General features: G+C 44.7%; 2 long non-coding RNA genes across 5 annotated transcripts in view; both read left to right on the top strand.

Moving 5' to 3' along the window:
- Positions 1 to 20,790, top strand: part of LOC101415512 (uncharacterized) — a 111,538-nt gene that overhangs the window by 5,390 nt on the left and 85,358 nt on the right. For 2 of the 4 annotated variants that reach the window (XR_011649624.1, XR_011649623.1), the window contains one exon: positions 4,055 to 5,386. This is a non-coding gene — a long non-coding RNA (uncharacterized lncRNA). Of the gene's footprint in view, positions 1 to 2,205; positions 2,865 to 4,054; positions 5,387 to 20,790 lie in introns of those variants that run through there. The other 2 variants (XR_011649625.1, XR_011649626.1) reach the window with 2 other exon arrangements.
- On the top strand, positions 5,394 to 18,970 carry LOC139439654 (uncharacterized). The gene is made up of 2 exons (XR_011649627.1): positions 5,394 to 5,608; positions 18,558 to 18,970. It is a non-coding gene; the product is annotated as an uncharacterized lncRNA (long non-coding RNA).

Consider the following 20,790-nt stretch of genomic DNA (forward strand, 5'->3'; position numbering starts at 1 on the left):
GACCAGTGATGACCCTTGAAAAATGTAAACTTCTGTAATTGAATAACCTTTAGTTAATTGTTTCTAACTATGTGTCATAACAACCAAACAGATCACAGAAGGGCTCCAAAGAGAATACAATTACAAATAAAAGCCAAATGTTCTATGGAATCCAAATACTTGCTGATAATAATTGAGATTTGTTGAGCAGCTGGCAGGATGTTGCTCTTGAAAAAATTCCAATAACTTTTAAATAATGGCATTTAGAGAAGGAAGTATTAATTTCAGAATGTACTTAAATATTTGTTGTTTTATTCAATCCATTTGCCATATTCAAAAAATAGTGAAGAATTGAAGAAGATAAGGAAGACAAGTGTTTTGTTTTGTTTTCTGATAAATCTTTTTTGAGAAAGCCCAAAGGCCTTGGACTTTGGTTGTTGGTCGGGAAAGCAGACTTCAACACAAAAATGACACTTTAACACAAAAATTTCAATATGTTTGTCTTTTAGACTTGGGGTTCAAAATTCACTCATTTGTTGCTTCATTCAAGAGATGTGGTGGGGAAAAAACATCGAGCTTCCATTAAGTATAAGACATTGAAAACTTTGCATTACAAATAATTCCAAAAAGAAAATGAGATTGTCACTTATTTTTAACTGTCTTTTAAAAATTAAACCATGGGTTATATTTACTAGTACAGTTATAAATATTTGCTTTTAGCTATTATAACCAATCTACCACACCAAGGCAAGGTTTTGATAATAGTATATGGGAACCCTGTATTGAAAAAAATAAGGTCTTTTTATTATAAATTAAAAATCATCCATTAAAGAAAAAGTTTAAAAATTGAAACAGAAAGAATGATCACCCATAATTGTAACACTTAATAATTACTGTTAATATTTTTATGAGTTCCTTTTAGTGGTTTTATAAATATAATTCTGTATAATTGCAGTATTGCTATAGATGCTATTTTGAAAAATTTTTAACTCACTAGTAAATAATGCCTTCCCAAGTTGCTGTATAACAATCATTTTTAACTTATTCATGATAATTCATTATATTATAATATTTTCCAGCATTTCCGTAATTGTCCCATGTAAATGGATATTAAAATTGCTTCTTTTTAATAGCTATTATAAACAATACTGTGATGTATCTTGTGCATAAACTTTATTTCACACCCAGGATTACATTGTTAGAATGGGTCTTCAAAGGCAGAATTGTTGGGTTAAAGAATAAAAACCTTTTTAAGGGTTTTAACACAAATTGCCAACTTCTTTCTTATGCGTGGAAGTGGTTTACACTGCCCCCTGTAATATATGAAACTACCTGTTTCATGACACTTTCACCATCACTTTTTGCTGTAATTTCAAAACTAATGCTTAGACAGACTGATAGAAATTTCTCAGTTTGATGGAACTGAAACTTAATTCCCTAAAACTTTAATATACATGCTTTATGGGAAGCGGATGTGGCTCAAGTGATAGAACTTCCACCTACCATATGGGGGGACCTGGGTTCAATCCCTGGGCCTCCTGGTGAAAAAGAAGAAGAGAAAGTATGTCCGCATGGTGAGCCAGTGCCCGCAGGAGTGCCCACATGGTGAGCCAGTGCCTGCCCCAGTGAGTCATGTGGCAAGATGATGATGCATCAGAAGAGAGACCAGGGGAGAGTCAAGATGAAGCACAGCAGAGACCAGGAACTGAGGTGGAGCAATTGACAGGGAAGCTCTCTCCACATCAGAGGTCCCCAGGATCGAATCCCGGTGAATCCTAGAGGAGAGAAAATGAGAAGAGAAGACAACACAGACAGCAAAAACAGCAGGGTGGGAGGAGAGAAAGGGGGAAAAAAAATCTTTCATATATATATATGTGTCTTGGCTCTCCTTTGTGGACCTTAAGTATAAATATTTTAAACTGAAAAAAAATTTATAACATGCAGGTTGTGTTTAAACAATACCAAAATAGATTTAAAAAAAAAAAAGAAAGAATTCTATCAGTATAAATAGCACATTAAATAATTAGCATCCAGATTAGTAGCTGGATACTTACATGGTCAGAACCTCCTGTTACTGCCATTAGCCTAAACAGCACACTTAGTTTCAACCAGAATTAAATAGTTACTCGGTTACTGTTCATTTAATGATTATTTTCCGTATTAGCCTCTAAGTTCCATTAAGGCCGGGGCTGTGTCTGTCAAGTGTGTCGCAATATCCCTAGTGCCTAGCTTACTGCTAGGCTTGTCTCATGCATACATTTTGAATAAATGCATGCATGAATGACTCTTTTACTGGGGAGGTTGGGGGCAGATCCATCCACCCATCCATCCATCCATCCATCCATCCATCCATCCATCCATCCATCCATTCAACATGACATATCTTCTTGAATACCTGCCATGCACTAGGCACTGTGAAGTCCCACAAATCGAGGGTGAGGCAAATGGGACCCTGCCCTGGGTGGAGGAGCTGGCTCACTGGTAGGAAGAATTGGACTTGGGTAAGGTTTTCAGATATCTCTTCTGAAGGTCTCTTGCTCATGTTCTGCGGTGAGGACCATTTCTTTATATTAAGGCATTCTTCCTTTAAATCATAAATATGCTCGAGGTGGGCAATTTGGGGGTGAACTAGTTTTTCAGGTCTTAGGGTAGGTAGAGCAGGTCGTAGTGCTGGGGGCAGGATACTCTCAGGTAGTCTCTTTTTCTGTAGTAGGAGGCCCTGGGCTTTGGGAGGCAGTGGTGTAATGGCAAAAGGGCCAAACTGGCTGAAGCCCTTACCTCGCAGCTCTGTAACCCCTGGCAGGAGGCAGCGATCCAGAAGCTCTGCGCTTCAGATTTCTCATCTGCGTGTCAAGGCAGACGATACAGATCAAATGATGCTGCAGGTAGGAAAGGGCTTGCATACCGTACCACCATGTGCTCTTGCCCTTGTCAACTTCTTAGACCTGACTCTGCAGGTGGCCTTTCCCGTGCAGATTCTAATCTAGAGAAGCCCTCTAAGCCTCGTGCACCAAGTGCAATGACGTCAGCTCTGCCTCATCTTCCTTCTCCTGTATGGTCAGAAGCTAGTGTTGAGTCCCCAGCAGCTCCCAGTGAGAGGGAAGCTGTGCTGGAGAAAAGTCAGATGTTGAGGGAGAGACAGAACTTGAACCAAACCCTCCTTTTACACAAAGCTTCCCTGGGCCAGGCCTCCTGGTACCCTGCAGCTCACATTTTCTGGGCGGCACCCCAGTGCCAACCACCCTGGACCCCAAGACCTGAGCCTCCTGGGAAGAGGCCTGCCATGTTCTGCCCTGTCCTGCAGGATCTCATTCTAGGTCATCTTTGTCACATGGGCAAGAAGACAAGGAAGTCTTCCCTCCTTCTCTGACTCACCTGGAGGTGCCTGAGTCAAAACCAAGGCTACCGTTAGGGGCCTGGAAGAAGGTGAAGGGGGAAGGGGTTGGAGTGGAGGTCTTTTTGCATTTCCCACAGCTTCTGAGGATTCCCGGTTTCTTTTTTATTTTATTTTATTTATTCATTTAAAAAATATATTACATTTGAAAAATATGTGGTCCCCATTCACTCCCACCGCCCCCACCCCACCACTCCCCCCACAGTAACACTCTCCCCCATCATCATGATACATCCATTGCATCTGGTGAGTACATCTCTGGGCATCGCTGCACCCCATGGCCTGTGGGCCACACCATAGCCCACACTCTCCCACGTTCCATCCAGTGGGCCATGGGAGGACAGACAATGTCCGGTAATTGTCCCTGCAGCACCACTCAGGACAACTCCAAGTCCCGAAAATGCCTCCACATCTCATCTCTTCCTCCCATTCCCCACACCCAGCAGCCACCGTGGCCACTTTTTCCACACCAATGCCACATTTTCTTGATTCTTAACCACAATAGTTCATGAATAGAATATCATTAAGTCCACTCTAATCCTTACTGTATTCCTCCATCCTGTGGACCTTGGCTTGGTTGTGTCCATTCCACATCTATGTCAAGAGGGGGCTTAGATTCCACATGGATACTGGCTGCAATCCTCCAGTTTCTGCCTCATTTCTCTCTGTGTTCTCCCACAGCATTCTGGTGAGGTGGCCTGGGATGGAAGAGAAATACACAAATAAACAAGAGGCAAACGACTCTCTCAGCGGGCTCCAAAGCAGGAAGTTCTCTCAGACCTTAGGGGAAGTGGAGAAGGGGAAGAAAGGTGACCGTGACCGCTGTCGGCTACACTCAGGAGGAAAGCCAGCAGCCTAGTCCCCATGGCATGACTCTTCAGTCGCGCTAGAGTCACTTAAAAAAAAAAAAAAAAAGAAATAGAAACCAGAGTTGGGATGCTTGAGGAAAAGAGTTCTCTTTGTCAACTACAAATCTGAATTCAAAGAAAGAACTCCTTACTTCTGTAAAAGTTTTCATTCAATACTAACTTCACCCAGTAGTTTTAATGGCCAAAGTGTTAGAACATAGACTTTCACGTTAAGATGTCAAGTAGGTAGGAAAGGCATTGTTATGTTCACCGTGTGGGAGAATCTCCATTGTTTGCTCTGAGTTTTTTCTTGAGGACTTTGGACACATTAGCCAAGTCTGAGCATAGCAGAGTCCCTGGCAGACAGTAAATGCTCAGTGAGTGCCAGCAGATTAGTCCCCTCCCTGCTTACATAATCTCTTGTGAAGTCCTGTACTTTTCCTTTATAGTATTAATAACAAGCTCTCATTATAGATACATATAGTTGTCTAATGCCTGTCCCTCCCACATCCTCTACGTGATGACGGAGGCCAAGTCTCTTTTGTTCGCCATCTTGTGAGCCTTGCAAAGTGCTGACACAGCGGAGACACTCAGCAAATAAGTGCTAAATAAATGAGGGGGACACTGGCCTCCACATAGCCATTCTGCACAGTCAGGACCCTTGGCCGTGCAACATGTCTTGCCTCAGTTGTCTAATCAACCTACTGGGAATAATAATACATCCTCTCTCCCGAATCAGTTTCCTCTCTACAAGTTGGGAAATGTCATTGTTTGAAAAATATTTCTCTTCCCATAGAGCTTCCAAGACCACCCTCCCAGAGGCTCCCTCCTGCTCTTGCCAATTTATTCCCTTCCTCTACCCATGAATTCATTGGAAGGAGGATGTTACCTTTGATGAGACCCAGGAACATTACAAAAGTATGGACACTGCCATATTATGAAGGGAAATGAGATAAAGACACTATCTCAAGGAACCCTTAGAAGCCCTTGGAAGACAACAATTTGGTCGTTAATCATTTGTCTGAAGACTTTTGTCCAGCTCCTTCGCCACACACGAAGCCGGGCACTTGGAACACACTTGTTCAGAAACTGCTCTGGAGGAACGGATGTGTTGGCAAGCAATGCTAAAGAGGCACAGCGCTCGTGTGCCTGGGAGGTGCATCAGGTAAGCAGGGAGTGCTTCCTGGTCTCCAGAGAGTCTTGAAGGACAAGCACCAATTAGCCAGCAAAACAAGAGCTGTTCTAGGACAGAGAACTAGGGAAGCATGAGAAACCCCCCAGCAAGTTTGGAATCCATCTCTGACTGTTTTCTTGTGTTGTGGGCAGGCTTTAATGGTTACTATTTGTTCCCAATAATGGAAGCAGTGTTTGGTGACATTTGTTCCAGGTGAGAATGGGCTTTCTCTGTCTTTCCGGAAACTTTCTCCCTTGAAATGCCTGTAGGAGTGGTCACCCGTATGTTTTTGAGAAATCAAACTCCTGGTTAGCTGACACCAGTGGGGGGTGAGAAGGCAACTTGTTTCCAGCTCCGTCCCGCAATAGGGATCCCAAGAGAGATCTGTGATTTCAGATTTATGATTCATTTCAGGGTCTTTCCAAAACATGGAAATCCCTTTTGCCAAGAGAGGTGGGAGCTAGGGCGGGGTGACCAGGGCCAGGGAGAGTGGGTGGGCTGAACTTTGGGGGGCCTCCCAGGATCTCAGAATGGAAAGGGCAGCGAGGCCAGCCTCCCACAGACACTGGTGTCTGGAGTCTCGGTGGAAAAGTCCAGTGGGCAGCACACTTGTGGAGGAAGGAGCTGTCACTAGTTTGGGGTGGTGGCTTCTCTGGAGGGTGGGGAGGCACGCCCTCCGTTCAGCTTGCTTCTTAGAACACAGGCTGACTTGTTTTCCTTGCAAGGCTGGTGTGCTTAGGTTGACATTGATTCTTCTTGTAAAACGGGGTGTGGACAGGGTTTTATTTACAGGTGAAAAACAATAAGGCTCAGATTTCCATCGAGATCATTTTACTCCAACCTGGGAGGTAAAGCCTCTTTCCCAGCTCAGGCTTGGTTAGGTGCCTTTGTCATAATCAACCCATCAATAGCCCATTTCCTTCTAAAGTTTCCTAACAGGCTTGGCATTCGATAATGTTTAGCCCTCATTTCTGTTCCAGAGAGTTAATGTTTGTGTAACTAGTTCCTTCCTACAAATGAAGCAAAAGCTCATAGTTCAAGGCTTTAAAACACTTAAACAAACCTAGATGGAAACGTGGGCACTTAAACTCTCTAAGTGCGCTTTGCTCTAGTCTAGCCTTCTTACGATGTGGAATGCTGAGAAAATTGCTCTACTTGTCTCACATCTTCCCAAGTCTCCATTCTCCACCCTCCCTGGAGCAGAGACTGAAAGGCTCTCAGCATCACTTAACCCACCCCTGCATTTTACACCTGAGAATACAGGCCCAGAGACTTGGAATGCAGTGCCTGAGACCACACAGCTGTTGAGTGGAGGGACAGACCCAGAGGCAGGCTTGTCTCGCCCAGCTCAGTGCTCCATCTACCAGCCCTCCTGACATCCAGCCCTGAGTATGTTATTGCATTCTTTCCCCCAACCCTGCATGGCTTTGTCACCAAAGCACAGTGCTGTTTACGTAGGTGGTATTTAAGGAAAGTATTGCCTAACTCTTTATGTGCTAGGGTTGCAATGTCAGCTTGCTGGAAATGCACAAAAAATGTTTGGGGAAACTCTGCAGGATACCCTCCATGACTTCTGTGTTTGTATTGAAAGGAATGGGGCAGTGACATCACTCATTCTTGAACAGATAGAAGAAAGCAAGCATGTTTCCAGAGTCTAGCACAGCACCTCACACAGAGGCTGGAACTCTCCCAGAGACCATCATGCTGTGTACAGGGCATCCAATAAGCTGCTAAATCTCTGGAAGTCTTGGGCTTAAGAGGAAAAACATTTGCTCTAATCTGGGGAAGAATGTATAGTCTTTGTAATTTCACTTAAGTAAAACACAGATAATATCCACCACAATTCTAGTCCCCATTTTTGGCTAAATGCCGGTTGTGGTGTCCCTGTTATACTGTCCAAATGCTATTTAATCCTCACAACAGCTTATGTAGTAGAATGTATACTATTCCCAATTCTATGAATGAGAAGAGTGAGGCTCAGTTACTTGGCCAAGGCCACATAGCTAGAAAGTGGCAGATCAGAAGTTAAATCCACGCTGACGGTAGACCCTCCAATCCAGAAAAGGTGACATCTGAAGACGGGAAGGCACACGTGCTCCTGGATGAAGGTCCCTTGACCGTGAGCTGCTGTCTCCTATTGGACATTAAGTTCTGTTCTCTAAGTTTAGACTTCTAAAAGGGGCAAGGGAACTCTTGTTCATTTCTCTACTGTTTGTACCTCTACATCCCATTCCCATGGAAGGGTGAGAAAGAAAAGACCCAGGCATCTTCATCTCCCCTCTCCACGCTTGGCACCAGGGGCACAGTTAAGGGGACAGACTGGACTCCGGGCAGGCTGGCCAGAGCCCAGTCTCAAGTTTCTGGCACTGGGGTTTGGAGCACAGCTGCCCTTGCTACTGGGAGGAAAGAGGGATGCTGTTTACCAACATTGATTCTCTGAACTCCTTCTAGTGACCTTTTGGAAGTACTCTCCATGGGAATAAAAGCTATGGCGATGGAATTTTTTATCTTCTACACATGTCTAGGTCAAATTTATTATTCCCAAATATAACAAATCTAATTTCCCCTCCCATGATCTGTATAGATGTATTCCAGAAACAGCTCATTTGTATCTTTAGAAGATAACGTTGCTTTTTCTGGTGCTAGGTCAACAGAAAAATGTGCCATCCCTGTAGAGAAAGCCTGGACCAGTGTTTGAGCAATATCTGCATAGCTGTTGGCTTTTATTTTACTGTTATTTTTTGGTCTAACTTTCATCACATACTCCTCAACAGAACTGAAGACACTCCCTGTTCTAAGTACACTCAAAATCAAATGAGGCCATTGAGATGTCACTGGTTTATACTGTGGGTATTTTGCAAATTAAAAAGAGAAGGTCAGGCAAGTTTTTATCCAGATACATAAAAAGCCTTTTAAGAAAGAATATGGAGGACGTATAAAATGTTTTAGAGACTTAATTTTCTTAAAGTTAATTGTTTTTCTCTCTGTAGGGAAAAGGTTTTTATTTTTATTATTGATTAAAATCACACACACACACAAACATGAAAGCATGATCCAAGAGGGAGGAAGAGTCCTCTGGAACCACTTATAAGGAAAAATAAGCACATGAATACTAGCTATTAATGATATTAGCAAATATTTCTTTAAATTTAGGAAAATTTGGGGTGCTCTGGGTGAATAAATGAGGGAGTAAGGAGATAAGCTAGGTAAATAGGTAAACGCCATTCCACAAGTAGTCTTACAGCAGAGTGTTCAGCTACTTAAGGAACTAAGCAAATGTTACAGAGGTAAACAGAGTCCAGGTGAACTCACCCGGAAGTTTCTATCATAGCAGTCAGGAAGTAGAAGAACGTAGCTTCTTTCTTACCATCTGGCTTGGCTGGAAATCCACTGTGCCGGTGGTTCGTTCCATGTGCATGGCAGGGTCACCATCGCCCCTTTCCTTCCCAAGCCCTTTCATAGTGCTCGAGAAACCTGAAACTCTCAAGCCAGTCAAGCTCAGTTAGGACTCAGTGTGAAGGAAAAGGTACCAGGCAACCTGTTCTATGAAGCTGTTTCTGTGGGAAAAAATCTTCTGAGTCCCAAGAATTGGCTAATACAATTCTTGGAAAATACAAACCTGCCTAAAACTTTGGTTTAACTGTGGTGGTTCTGCAATTTGTCCATCATAAGGCATTGCTAGGAGACTGGAAATGGGCTTTATTCTTTTTTTTTAAAGATTTATTTTTATTTCTTTCTCTTCCCTACCCACCCTCCCCCACAGTTGTCTGTTCTCTGTGTCTATTTGCTACGTGTTCTTCTTTGTCCGCTTCTGTTGTTGTCAGCAGCATGGGAATCTATGTCTCTTTTTGTTGCGTCATCTTGCTGCGTCAGCTCTCTGTGTGTGCGGTGCCATTCCTGGGCAGGCTGCACTTTCTTTTGCTCTGGGCATCTCTCCTTACGGGGTGCACTCCTTGCGTGTGGGGCTCCCCTACGCGGGAGACACCCCTGCGTGGCACGGCACTCCTTGTGCACATCAGCACTATGCATGGGCCAGCTCCACACGGGTCAAGGAGGCCCGGGGTTTGAACCACAGACCTCCCATGTGGTAGACGGACGCCCTATCCACTGGGCCGAGTCCGCTTCCCATGGGCTTTATTCCTAACAGGTAGGATGGGTAGAATCAGAAATGTAGTCTTGGCGTTTATAGACTGCACTGTGCCAGCTATGACACTTCCTTAAGTAGCCCAGGAAGATCAGAATATCTCAGATGCTTTGGCTGAACAGAATGTAACCCAGAAGCATCATGGCGGGTACGAGCAATCGCAACCTTCAGTAAGCTGCAGGTGAACTGGAGCAAATCAAGGCATCATCCCAGGAGACCACAGGGTTGGACATGGTGCTGTTTAATCAGCTCTGGGAGATGACTGGCCCATCACATATAACAACCAGCACTGATCCAGGTTTGAAGGTACATTCTCGGTGAGAACTCTTTCAGGCATTCTCATTTGCTCTCCGGGAGCTTGGGGTAGGTATGAGCAGGAGGCAGGCTCAGATTGTACCGGTGTTGAGGCCACAGATATCCAGATGGAAACCTGGCACCTTGTTGTTCTGCATGAAGAACCCTGGGACCTCAGGGGACCCCAGGGGAAGGCTTAGGTTTCAGACCATAAAGTGGATCACTCTGCTGATGGAGGGGTTGATATTAGCTCTGAGAGTCCCTGGGTTCCAAACTGACTTCATAGATGTGCTGTTGGGATGAAGGGACAGTTCTGCAAAGAGGCTAGCAAGACTTGGCAGGGGACAAGGAGTACTGGAAGCAAAAATATGGCACTAAGACAAGAGAGCAGTTTTTAAGTAGGGTTTTTGCAGGGTTGTGGGATGTGGGAAATTGGGGTAAGAATGAAGGACAGCACCGACCTGTTGAATAAAAGCAGCATCAGTAATCGCTGTGTCCCCACTAGGGACTCCTCTGGTAGTCTCTACTCTCAGGGACAGTAGAAGCTTCATGTGTGGACAAGAAGAAAGCTATGAAGGACATCAGCCAGCCTGGGTATAAACACTGACTGTGTTAGTTTTGTTTTCAGGTAGGTTCTCCTCAAGTAATAGCAACAAGAGGCACCTGTACCTCTAAACTCACATCCCTTCGTTATTGAAGTGAACTACTGAACATCCCAAGGCTAATGCTCATCGGCCCAGGTGGTTAATATTGTGATAAATGAGCCTTGAATGGCCAAACCTGAGTCAGGTAACCACTCTCAAGTACTTGGACTAAGAGGAGGGGAGGAATAGTTCTCCAGGAAAAATTGAGCTCCTGTTATCCAAAGAGGAGGTCACCGATGCTGAGCAACAAAAACATCTCTCATACTTTGCCAAAGGTCAGCCAATGCAAAGCACCAGAAATGGGTTGGCTTTTTATAAAAGAGAATTTATTTGGGGTAAAAGCTTACAGTTCTGAGGCCATAAAATAACCAAATGAAGGCACCATCAGAGATGTGTTCTCACGAAAGTCAGCTGCCACGTGGTGGAGCAAGATGGTGGCAATATCTGCCCAGGTGACTGCCTTCCCCTGCAGGTTCACCGCCATTCAGAGCCCAGCTCCTGGAGCTCAGCTCTGCACAACCAGGCACAGAGCTTGTCTCCTGCCAGGCCTCCTCTTACTTCCCAAGTTCAGCTGTGAGCTAGCAGGCATATGGCAGGGTGTGTCTCCTGCGCCTTGAACTGTACCCATAGGTGCAGCCCGTTGGTGGCCTCTTTCCTGGTCTCTGTGCTCTGTTGGTTGCAGACTCTGGCACCTTTCTCAGCCCTCTGGGTTTCTCTGTTTTCCGCAGTCCCCTCTCTCACATGCAGGATCAGCATGGCAGTTTCCTTTTCTTCTGTGTGTCTCCATTTATATCAGACCCAGCAAGAGGGTGGAGTCTCAGTCTGAGTCAAGCCTCACTGACACAGTCCAATCAAAAGGGTCTAACACCCACAGGAAGGGATTAGTTCAAAAACAATCTTTTTTCTTTTTTGGGCTTCATAAAAGAACTTCAAACCATCACAACATCACAGTTCCATACCTTTGAACCCTGAACTATGTCGCTGGGTATATAAATCAAAGCCACAACTAACACAAGGCACCAGTCACCTAAGGCCTTCACATACCTGCCAATGTTCCTAGAAAGCAAAGGGGTTTCCCCTGATCTGTTCTAGAAAAGTTCTTAAGCAGTAAATTACGCTCGCATACTCAATTCCGGAAAATAACCATGTGATAACAAATGATTGGAGTGGAAACTTGCGGAAGGTGGACAGGAGACTAAAAGAGAACTCTCATATCTCTTTGACAAATTTAGGAGGCATCATTTAGCAGAAAGCAGGAAATGAAGCAAGAAATGAAATCATGAAGTAGTTTTTTTTGGCAAAAAAAAAATGATGCAACATCTACGTTAATGTATAGCTTCATGAATACTTAAGTACTTTCCTTTATTGTGATATTATTGGATGACTGATATTTTTTAACCCCCTTTCTGTGCCATGAGTTAATGTAATCTTGTAGTCAGACTCCATTAGGTAAAGTCCTTATATTTTCCAATGGTATCTCTTTGAAGAATCTTTTTCATTTCATGTGGGGAGAGATCCTTTGTCTCTGCCTCAACCGATTCTCACTGCTTTTTGCACATGCCACTATGGTAGCACTTGAGATATTGCATTGTTACTTTTTTGTTTGTTTTAATAAGAGTTGTGGGATTTGAAGTTAAGTCACCTGACTTCTCTGAAAACCAGACTGGAGTAATAACTGTTCCTTCCACTAGGGGTGCTGTGAGAATTAAATGAAGTGAGCTGATGTCTGAAAAGCACTTAGCATGGTATGAAGAACATAGCGAAAGCTCAGGAAACATTAGTGATTAACATTTTAATATTCGTTTTCATTAAAATCATGGTAATTATTATTATGATGATATGTTCTTCACTAAATGGTGAACTTCTTGAGTGCAGGGACTGTTCTGAGGTCTACGAAAGTGGCTACAGATAGTAGATACTCAATAAGTGTGGAAAGAAAGAAGGGAAGAGAAGGCAAAGAAATAATAAGGGAAAAGAGGAAGAGATGGAAGGAAAAGGGTAGAGGTGGGAAAAATGGGGGAAATGAAGAAAGTAGCACTGCCAGATTTCTCCAGAAGTAGCAACTCCAGGTAGCCAGAGCGAGCCTGTCCCTCCAGGAGGATGCATAAGAACTTTTGTTTTATAGATGAGAAATGTAAGGGTCAGGAAAGGTTAGGGAGTATGTCTACTATCCCAGCGTTGGCAGTGGGGGACCTAGATTACAGGGCTCTCTCCTGGGTTGCTCATCACAGCCCCTGTGCTGCCCGGGTCAGCTTCCTTAGTAAACGCCCATGTGGACACTTGTCTTGATAAACCGTGGTGGATTCCTGCCACTGAGGAAATAGTTTTCTGTTTCCTACCCACCTCTTGATGGAGACTGAGAACATAGGTACTTGGAGGGAGTTTAATGCTATTTGGATCTTTTCAATATCTCTTCTGTAAAAACCAGAAGGCAGCCATTAGGAGGAACACAGTCCTGGTCTTAGTTTGGTAGAGCCCAAAGGGCCAAACCCTATCCTCTACCATAATGGGAATTACTGCCTCTAATTGAATTTACTAGGCAATTAAAGAAATAGAGTTTATGTCCCTCCGGAACATAGGTTTGGAATGAACTGCCTACAAAGATTACTGCCTGTTTAGGGGAAATGGGCAGTTAGCTGATCCCAGAGCTAACAAAGGGTGACTACAGCTCAGACTGGAGGAGTATCAGAAAGGAAATCCCACCCCTGTGTTTGGGTGAGTGGGGTTCTTCAGAAGGGATGAAAATTAATAGGGAGATTTAAGGTGGTGCTTGGAAGGGGAGGTGGGAATGAACTTGAGGTATGAGAGCCAAGCTGGGTGCTATAATGTCTGTAATGTACTTTAAGGTTCTTTATCACAGGTGGTATGATCTCATGCATGTGTTCCAGATTACATCACACCCTAGGTACAGTCAGAATTCACAACCTAGGGGGTAAGCCACCATTCTGATCGGAAGGCCTGCCTTCAGAAAAGCTGTTCCAAGAGCTTTCCTGATTTTCATTTCTGAACAACAGCAGAGGTTCTGCTGTTTGGCAAAATTATGCTAGAAATGGGTTTCCAATGATGAAATTAGTGGCTTTTAATCAGCATAAAGGATGTTACAAATGGAATTCCATTGGTGAGACTAGTAGTGGCAAAGATATGTGGATTGTCTAAAATAGTTTAGAGTACCAGCCTGCCCTTGCTTGAACTGCATATAAAACTAGCCAGTTCTGTGGCTCTTAGAGACATAATCCTGTGAATTCAGAAGATTCTAGTTGCTCAATGTCTATTATAAGTATAATTGAAGTCTGCTCCTAGAACATCGTCACATTTTCCTGAAATGATGCTGTGGTGTCAGGAGCTATAGCAGCAATGCTTTAGTTATAAAGAGACAAACGCAAGGACAAAAGCCAATATGTTAAGTATATTAGACATCCAATGCTGCCTAACAAATCACCACAAACTTAGTGGCTTAAAACAACTGAGGCAGCTTCAAATAATCATTTATTATCTCCCAAGGTTTTTTTGAGGCAGGAATTTAGAACAGTTCTGACTTGGGGTGTCTCTTGAGGCTGTGATCCCACGTTGGTTGGAGCTGCAATTATCTAATGGCTTGAGTGGGGCTGGAGGATTCACTCCAAGAGGGTTCACTCACAGAGCTGGCAGTTTAGTGCTATAAGCTGGAGGAGAGTCTTGGTTCTCTCCATGTGGGCCTCTCCATGTAATCTGGGATTCCACACAGCATTGTGGTTGGGTTCCAAAGGTGAGCATCCTGAGAGAGTGAGAAGTAGGAGGAAGCTGTATCCTTTATGTCAGGTAGCTTCAGAAGTAACATAGTATCATGATTGTCTTAGTCTACTGATCGGAAAAGTCACAATCCCTACGTGGATTTGAGAGAAGAGAACACAGACCCCACCTTTTGGTGGAAGGATCATCAGTCACATTGTATGAAGAGCATGTGGGAAAGGAAGATAAAGATGGAAACCATCCGGGCACTGAAATACTTGACCATGGAAACACCAAGCTCAAGACATCTTCTGTCAAAAGATAATATGTTTTCTTATTGTTTTTTTTGGGTATTCTGTTATTGTTGCTGAACGTATCCTAATGGTTATTACTTGATATAGAAGCTAGATTAAAAAAATTCTCCCATGGCTACCTAGATTTTTTTTTACTTCAACCCCAAACACTTAATCCTATTCATTTATTCAACACAGATTTATCAATAGTCTTCTATGTGCCAACTAGGTACTGTTTAAGACGCTGGAGTGAGTAAAGTGCACCAGTAAGTAAAAGAGACAGAAATCCCTGTCCCCGTGGAGCTAATAACCTACTATGTGTTCTGTGAGTGAAGGGGCAGTGTGTGGGGTGGCAAGCAATAAGCCAATAAATAAGCAAAATACAGCACGTTAGGTGGTGAGGCGGGAAGGGGTAGTGCAGCTGGGGAAGGCCTCATGCAAAAGGTGGCAAAGACTTGAAGGGTAAGGGAGCGAGCCATGTGAGAGGCCCTGAGGTAGGAGCAAACCTGGTATACACAGAGAGCATTAGGGAGGCTAATGGGACCTGGGGCAGTTAGTGAGGGGTAGAATAGTAGGAAATAAAGACAGAAAGGTTGTGAAGGGTAGGGTGGTAATGTGAACAGCCATTTGAACTTCTGAACAGAGAGTTAATGTGATCCAACCTACATTGTCATACAATCGCTCTGCTCTGCTCAGAACTGGAGTGAAAGGGAACGAGGGAGGAAGCAGGGAGGCTAACTAGGAAGCTATTTCCACACCTCACACCAGGTATGGTGGGGAACGGTTGGGCCAGGTGGTAGCGACGGCAGGCATGAGAAGAGGTCAGATTCTGGATGTATTTTATTATGATTTTCTGACAGGTTGGAAAGTGGGTAGGAGAGAAAGAGAGGTGGCAAGGATGACTGCAAGATTTTGGGCCTGAGCGACTGTACAAATGGTGTTTCAGGTTTCTACCGCTCCATAACAAACCACTCTCTAATGTAGTGACATAAACAATGGCAATATTCATTTTGCTCACAAATCGCCAATTTGGGCAGGATTCTGAGGGAACAGCTTGCCTCTGCTTTCACTTGGTGCCAGCTGAGGTAGCTTCAAGGTTGGGCGTTGGCATCCCTGGAAAGTTTTCTCCCTCACAGGATGCTGATTATTTCCTGGTACCTCAGCTGGGCTGTGGTCCTGGCACCTACATGTGGCCTCTCCAGGTGGCTGCTTGGCTTCCCCACAGCAGGGTGCCTGGGTTCCAAGGTGCATTTGTGAGTGCAAGAAAGACAGTAAGCCAGGCAGGAGCTTTATCAACTTTTACAACCTATCCTTGGAAATCTTGGTTCTTATCTACCACATTCCATTCATCAAGGTAATTGCAAAGTTCTGCCAAGATTCCAAGAGAGGGAAATAGATTCCATATTTTGATGGGGGAGTGTCAAGAGTCCTGGAAAAATTGTTGTGGAATTTATTTTTAGAAAATAAAATCTGCCACTGATGGAGTGGCTATTTGTCGACAAGAATAAAAAATGCAGGAGAAGAAAGCTGGGGAGGAATGAGAGCAGGAGCTCAGTTTGGAATCGTTTTACGTTTGACCCGCTCTTAGACTCTCAAATGGAGAAGTCAAACAGGCAGGTCGATATGGGAATTTAGAGATCAGGGGGTATCATCAATGTGTAGTTAATATTTAAAGTCATGAAACCAGATAGTATGAGCAAAGAAAGTAAAAAGAAAAGGTAAGGCCGAGGTCCAAGGATAGAGTCTTGGGCGTGCCAGATTTTAACACTAAGAGAAATGTGGGCAAAGGAGACTGAGAAAGAAGAGCTCAAGACACGGTATGGGCAGCCAGTGCAGAAGAGTGTTGAAGGAGGAGACAGTGGACTTGATTTTGTGAAGGCAAACAAACATAACAAGTATTAGAGCTCCTAACTCAGGCTGTCAGACTCCATCGATCCAAATTCTATTCTCCCCTTCTGGATTGGAAGCTACTGGAGGCCGAGCCTATTAGCTTTGGTCATTTCTGGACTATCATGGCATTTCCCACAAAATAGGTCCTTTAATGAAGATGAACAGAAATTAGTAACAAAGAGCTACCATATAAGAACAATTTCTTTAAAAGGGCTGTTGTAAGCTTGAGGAAATATCTAGCTTGCCTTATACTGAATGTAAAGAACCGAAGAACAGGGTTTTTAAAGCTTTTCCTCTGTAGATCCATTTACAAGGGGCCATAGCTTTGGCATATTTTAACTTTCAGGATGTCATCAGTGTTTTGGAACTTAATGCCTTGCACAACTGAACTCTAAAATTATGGTTGCTTTTGATCTCCTTATTTTGCAATGAGATCCCATTAGTTTGGAAATGGCTTAAAATTTCTAAATTTATCATCTTTGGAAAGCATGTTCTTCCCATATTCCCATGAATTGGATGTTCTGAGCAGGTTTTCCTATTTGGGCATTGAGTTCATTGAATGCAAAAGAAGTAGTGGGGTTTGCCACATTTTATTAGGCCCTTGCAATGAGAGGTTGTTTCAGGGCCTAATTTTGCTCTGGGTCATAGCCAAATCCACCTAGAATTCCTCCAGAGTATGATGGTATTTGTACAGGCCTTCAATACTGTGTCGAAGGCAATTTGCAGAAATTTCCCACAGAGATTTCAGCAGCCATGAATGGGTCAGGTAGGTGACAGTGGGCAAAGCACAGGCTAAAGAATAGCGCTGGTGGAGACAGAGCTACAGCAGGACCAGGTCACCTAAACGAGGGCATCGCAGTCTACCCTACAGAGGTTCCTATAAAAGAAAACAGACCAGCTTTGGTTTTGAGGGAGAAAGGATGTTTATCTTTTCACTCTAATAAGCATTTCTGAAGTAGTAAACATAAGTTGGATTTAAGAGGAAAATGAAAAATAAAATTAACAAGAGTGTGGACCTCATTGTTCTTTAAAAACACTTTTATAATTTTCCACGGAACATTTTTTGTTTTTTTTTAGAAAAACAAATTCATCATCTTTTCTGGCAACCTCAAGTTGCTTGGTCTCTAATTCCTCGAGGAGTCATTTAACTCATTGAAGATTAGTTCCACTGCCCCTTCAAATGCCCGCTGTCGTGCTTGGAGCCCGCGAATCCCTGCGAGGAGGAAGCTGGTGAGATCCGCAGGCCTCCGGGGCATCCCCGGGGGAAGGGCTCTCCGCCGGGTTCCTGCAGGAGGCCGCTGCACGGCAAGTCCAAGATAAACCAAGGCCTTCTGGGAGAGGGCAGTTGCCCTCCCTTGCCATTAGGCCAACCAGCGTTCCTCCGCCTGCTCCCCGGCCCTAAAATGTTCACTCTTTCTTGCCAAGACTGTGTCCTGGCTTGTGCAGATGCAAAAAGCAAGGCAGAAAGCCACGCACTTTGTTTTGCCTGGAAATTAATCTTGAACTCTCAAAGGAGTGCTTAATGTCATGGGGAAGCAACGCTTTCCAAAGACAGCAACCCGCTGTTCTGGAGGCCAGACAGCCATTAACCTCAGTCTCCCCCAGTCGCAGAAGTAGAAAAGGCCTGTCACAAAGCCTTTCTGTAGGGCAGAGGTCCAGGCAGGCTAAGGAAGGGGTCCCAGAGGCTGTGTGGACACTGCCTAGGATACATACTAGTTTGGAAGGTAAACTAAAATGCCACTGAAATAAACTAGGAATAGAATATGATGGCGTTTAGCTCAGGTTTGTGCTTGCAGCTGATTCTGTGGAAGTATGCAACCTTCTCCATTGTGGGTCTACTCAATAAAACCTTTTCTTTCTCTCTCTCTCTTTCTCTTTCTCTCTCTCTCTCTTGCTTTCTCTCTTTCTCCCTTGAGGTTTCCATGCAGGCAAAATCCCAGGTCCTGAGACCCATGTCCATACCCCAAGACCAGATTCCCATTTCAGCGAGCTGACATGCGAAACCAAATAGTGCACGGCAGATGCTGTTCCCTAGGAACGAGGGGTTTCTTTGATCTTTATTATCTAAAGAAGCTCTTTGACTTGCCTCACAAAATATAGTCTGTCTTAGAAAATTGCCCATGATAAGTGCATGCAGCTGGTCTCTTGTTTTGACTATAAAGAATGAAATTCATTATTTTTCTTCATAGAAGTTTCTCCTCCCTACTGTTTTGGTTGAATCGTGTCCCCCCAAAAGGCAAGCTCAAGTCCTAAAGCCTGTGAATGTGACCTTATTTGGAAATAAGGTCTTTGAAGATATCAGTGAAAATGTGGCCAAGTCGGACTAGGGGGCCCTCGTCTAACATGACTGGAGAGGAGACACGGCAAGGACACAGGGAGGGTGCCAGGTGAAGATGGAGACAGAAAAGAAGGCCTCGTGGAGACTGAGCAGAGATGCACCTGCAAGCCGAGGACTGCCAAGGATTGCCGGGAAACCCCAGGCGCTCGAAGAGGAGGGCTGGATTCTCCCCTGCAGGCTCCAGATGCCTGCCGACACCTTGCTTGCAGACTTCCAGCCTCCAGAACCGTGAGAGAATAAAGTACGATTGTTTTAAGCCCCCCAGTTTGTGGTACTTTGTTCCTGCAGCCCTAGGAAATGAAGGCACCCACGAATGATGAACACGTATTCCTGAAAGGGGAGCTACATTCATAACTGCTTTAGGGAGCCCCTGATCCCCTGTCTAGTGCTGCAGAAGAACCTGGACTTGCTGGTTTGATGTGTTAGTTACTATCCTGGCTTGCTGGTTTGATGTGTTAGTTACTATCCTGGCTAGGAGGGGACTGTTGGAAGCAGTGAGTCTTTCTCACCCTCAGGCTAGGAGGATCATTTGTCCTGGTTTGGAACTGAGAAATATCGGAGGTAAAGCCAGGAAAGTCCTGGGTAAATGAGGATGGGCTGGTCGCTGAATCTCAGGCTCATTACGAGGACACAGTTGCCAGTGTGGACTCTGAGTCTGCCTGCATTATTTAACCTGACGTGCAACCTTGGACAATTCACTGAATCTTCCTGCTCCTCAGTTCCACACCTGGAAATTGGGAACAGTAACACTGACCTCTTAGGGAAGTTATGAAGCAAAAATGAAAGAATGTACATGAGGCAGGTTAATACAGGGAATGAGGGAAGGAGGCTGGGACCCGGCAGAGAACACGGCTGTGAGACTGCACTTGGAAATCCCCTGCTACTAAGAAAAAAGCTGGAAAGATGCTGCGAGGCCCTGGCCATGAGGTCCCATCTGGAACTCTTTTAGGTCAAGGAGAAGCCCCGAATATCTCCAAATAGGCTTCCCAATGGTCCCCAGAGAGCTAACAGGCAGGGATCATAAAGCAAGCAATCAGAAGAGCACACAGCTGGGGCCCCTCCCCAACATTAGGAAAGGGGAGTGGGAGGACAGGTCTTAAAGGCCTAACCTGGGGCCCCATGTGCATGCCCTCAACCCATGTCTTGGGTTGTGTACCCACCTCATTTCTCATTTTCTTGTTTTTTTAATAACTCCCTTGTATATCTCTATGGCATGTCCTTAAATTCTTTTATGCAACATAGCCAAGAACTTAGAAGCCCAGAGCCCATGACATGGGCTCTGTGTGTATTCTGGAATGATATGGGCTGTGTGTGTCTTAAGGCTTGTCTGGCTCCTGGAAAAGCCCCTAGGCTCCAAGAAACAGAAACCTAGCAGTATAAGAACCACCCCCCCGGCCCTTCCCCGGGAAGCGGGGCTCAACTGGTAGAGCATCTGCCTACCATATGGGAGGCCCAGGGCCTCCTGACCCGTGTGGTAAGCTGGTCCATGCGCAGAGCTGCCGTGCGCAAGGAGTGCCCTGCCACGCAGGGGCGCCCCAACATGGGGGTGCCCCGTGCACAGGGAATATGCCCTGCAAGAGCCGCTCTGTGCGAAAAAAGTGCAACCCGCCCAGTAATGGCACTGCTTACACAGAGAGCTGATGTAGCAAGATGACACAACAAAAAAGAGACGCAGTTTCCCGGTGTCACCAAGGGTGCAAGTGGACACAGAACACACAGCGAAAGGACACAGAGAGCAGACAATGGGGGGGAAGGGGACAGAAATAAATTAAAATAAATAAATCCTTAAGAAAAAAAAATGAAAACCCCCCTCATACTTTCGTGCCAAATCCTCTCCTGGCCCTACCCCATGCATCTCCTGTATAAAGGCAACCTGAAAACCCTGCTCAGGGCTCAGTCTTCAGACATAAGTCTGCTGGGCTCAGCCGGCTGTTAATAAAACTTTCTTCTCAGAAGAGTCTTGCATTCTGGTCTTCAATACTGTGATCATCAAATCCTCTCGACAGCTGCGACACCTGGAGTGTCTGCTAACATGTAGGCAGAGTGCCTTGCTGGGTGCTGGGCACATAGGCATCGGGAAAGCT

Source organism: Dasypus novemcinctus, chromosome 9 (assembly GCF_030445035.2).
Source record: "Dasypus novemcinctus isolate mDasNov1 chromosome 9, mDasNov1.1.hap2, whole genome shotgun sequence".
Classification (NCBI taxonomy): Eukaryota; Metazoa; Chordata; class Mammalia; order Cingulata; family Dasypodidae; genus Dasypus; species Dasypus novemcinctus.